The sequence below is a fragment of the Cervus elaphus genome, chromosome 15 (genome assembly GCF_910594005.1).
Source record: "Cervus elaphus chromosome 15, mCerEla1.1, whole genome shotgun sequence".
Classification (NCBI taxonomy): domain Eukaryota; kingdom Metazoa; phylum Chordata; class Mammalia; order Artiodactyla; family Cervidae; genus Cervus; species Cervus elaphus.
Window position 1 is genome coordinate 15,420,730 of NC_057829.1, and position 3,146 is coordinate 15,423,875.

At 42.9% G+C, this 3,146-nt stretch overlaps 1 pseudogene; it reads left to right on the forward strand.

Moving 5' to 3' along the window:
• Positions 1-526: 526 nt before the first annotated feature.
• LOC122709095 lies at positions 527-1,297 on the forward strand (annotated as a pseudogene).
• The last annotated feature ends 1,849 nt before the right edge of the window (positions 1,298-3,146 follow it).

Here is a 3,146-nt window from a genome sequence, read left to right on the forward strand (position 1 = left end):
AATTATGAAAGAGATGGGAATAACAGACCATCTTACCTGCCTTCTGAGAAACCGGTATGCAGGTCAAGCAGCAACAGTTAGAACTGGACATGGAACAATAGACTGGTTCTAAATTGGGAAAGGAGTACGCCAAGGCTGTATATTGTCACCCTGCTTATTTAACTTAAAAATGCAGAGTACATCAGGCGAAGTGTCAGGTTAGATGGACAAGCTGGAATCAAGATTGCCCAGAGAAATATTAATAACCTCAGATGTGCAGATGACACCACCCTTATGGCAGAAAGGGAAGAGGAACTAAAGAGCCTCTTGATGAAAGTGAAAGAGAGTGAAAAAGCTGGCTTAAAACTCAATATAAAAAGACAAAGATCATGGCATCTGGTCCCACCACTTCATGGCAAATAGATGGGAAAACAATGGAACAGTGACAGACTTTATTTTCTTGGGCTCCAAAATCACTGCAAATAGTGACTACAGCCATGAAATTAAAAGACACTTGCTCCTTGGAAGGAAAGTTATGACCCGTTCCATGGCTGCCATGGAAGTGAGTCGTAGCTCTCCTAGGTCTCGGCGGGAGCCGAAGGGGCAAGACAAGTATTCGGTGCTTTTGCCCACGTACAAAGAGTGCGAGAAGCTACCGCTCATCGTGTGGCTGCTGGTGAAGAGCTTCTCTGAGAGTGGCTTCAACTATGAAATTATATCATAGATGATGGAAACCCAGATGGAACAAGGGATGTTGCTGAACAGTTGGAGAAGATCTATGGGTCAGACAGAATTCTTCTAAGGCCACGGGAGAAAAAGTTGGGACTAGGAACTGCACATATTCACAGAATGAAACATGCCACAGGCAACTACATAATCATCATGGATGCTGACCTCTCACACCATCCAAAATTTATTCCTGAATTCATTAGGAAGCAAAAGGAGGGTAATTTTGACATTGTCTCCAGAACTCGCTACAAAGGAAATGGTCGTGTATATGGCTGGGATTTTAAAAGAAAAATAATTAGCCGTGTGGCCAATTTTATAACTCAAGATTTTGCTGTGACTAGGAGCATCTGATTTAACAGGAAGTTTCAGGTCATACAGAAAAGAAGTTTTACAGAAATTAATAGGAAAATGTATTTCTAAAGGCTACATCTTCCAGATGGAGATGATTGTTTGAGCAAGACAGCTGAATTATACTATTGGCGAAGTTCCAATATCATTTGTGGATCATGTTTATGGGGAATCCAAGTTGGGAGGAAATGAAATAGTCTCTTACTTGAAAGGATTACTGACTCTTTTTGCTACTACATAAAATAAAGTTATTCATTTGTACTTAATCATGTTCAATTCAATTTAAACATAGAAAAAGCCTGGTTGCTGAGTTTTATAAAATGTACTCAGAACATAAATCATAAGGTAAGGCAAGTCTATTATCTGGAGAAACTCCATTTTATATGTCAAATTAAATTAGAAAAATGAGCAGTGTTGTCAATTTTCATTTACATTTTGCTGTATTAAGACCTATAAATAAAGGTATATGGAATTTCTGCATTAAAAAAAAAAAGTTATGACCAACCTAGACAGCATATTAAAAAGCAGAGACATTACTTTGCCAACAAAGGTCTGTCTAGTCAAAGCTATGGTTTTTCCAATAGTCATGTATGAATTTGAGAGTTGGACCATAAAGAAAGCTGAGCGCCAAAGAATTGATGCTTTTGAACTGTGGTGTTGGAGAAGACTCTTGAGAGTCCCTTGCACTGCAAGGAGATCCAACCAGTCCATCCTAAGGGAAATCAGTCCTGAATATTCATTGGAAGGACTGATGCTGAAGCTGAAGCTCCAATACTTTGGCCACCTGATGTGAAGGGCTGACTCATTGGAAAAGACTCTGATGCTGGGAAAGATTGAAGGTGGGAGGAGAAGGGGACAACAGAGGATGGGATGGTTGGATGGCATCACCGACTCAATGGACACAAGTTTGAGCAAGCTCTGGGAGTTGGTGATGGACAGGGAAGCCTGGTGTGCTGCAGTGCACGGGGTCACAAGCAGTTGGATATACCTGAGCGATTGAACTGAACCCATCAGTGTAACTCAGAGCCACCCCCTACAGGGTCCCTGGCTGCCCACCTCCCACTCCCCTGCAGGATCCATGGTGCCTCACCAAGGGCCAGCCTTGTTATTGAGATTTCAGTCCCAATCAAGTCCTGTGGGGAGTGGAGGCTGAAGTCCCTGTGGTAGCTCCAAGCTTTCAGCATGAGTTTGCTAGGTCAATGGCTGGTGCAGACTCTACCATGTGAATTGTGCTTTATGTTCAGATTAATGCCAAGCAGGGCCCTGTAAGGCTCCTGGGCATGGAGGCCTTTTGTCCCCTATTCCTTGTAGGCCAGACTCCAGCCCCTATGACCTTCTCTAAATTCCAAAGGGTAGAACAGTTGCTAATTAAAGGAGAAGCAGCAAGGAAACCACTTGAGGCAAGATTAAAGGGTCTCACCCTGATTAGGCTCATCCAGGTTAGGAGACCACCTAAGATTTGGCACACATCCTCCTTTTGTCGGGGACCTCGTTGTCAAATTCTCAACAGAGCATCTACTACAGAGTTGGAAACCACTGCTTTTACCTTCTTACACTACTGACTAGTTTTTCCTAGTCTAGAACTTTGTACAGATGAAATCATGTATGTACTCGTTTGTGTGTGGCCCCTTTCACTCAGCAGAACGCATTAGAGATGTGTCCATACAGCTGCCTGCTGTCACAGTCTGATCCTTTGTGTTGCTGAAATGGCCAGTCCTACGGACAGACCTCAGTTAGTTTCTCCGTATCACTCTTCATGGACACCTGGGCTACTGCCAGCTTTAAGGTCTACCCCTGCCTGCTTGTCATTTTGCCTCCTGCCTACCACATGGGCTTCTTTCCATGGTTAGGTGACAAGGGTTAGAACTACTTGCCGAGTGATCCTGAAAAAATTGTTAGGCATCTCTTAACTTTCAGCTTGCTCCTCCAAGGGTGATGGTGATAATGTCATAGAGCAGAAAACAGCTAGAACACAAGGAACCTGGAGTAGAGCCAGTACTTAATAATAGGAGCTTTATTTTTTATGTCTATTGTATTTGTTTTTTAAGGCTGCTATCACAAAAGTGCCACAAACTTAGTGGCTCAAAACA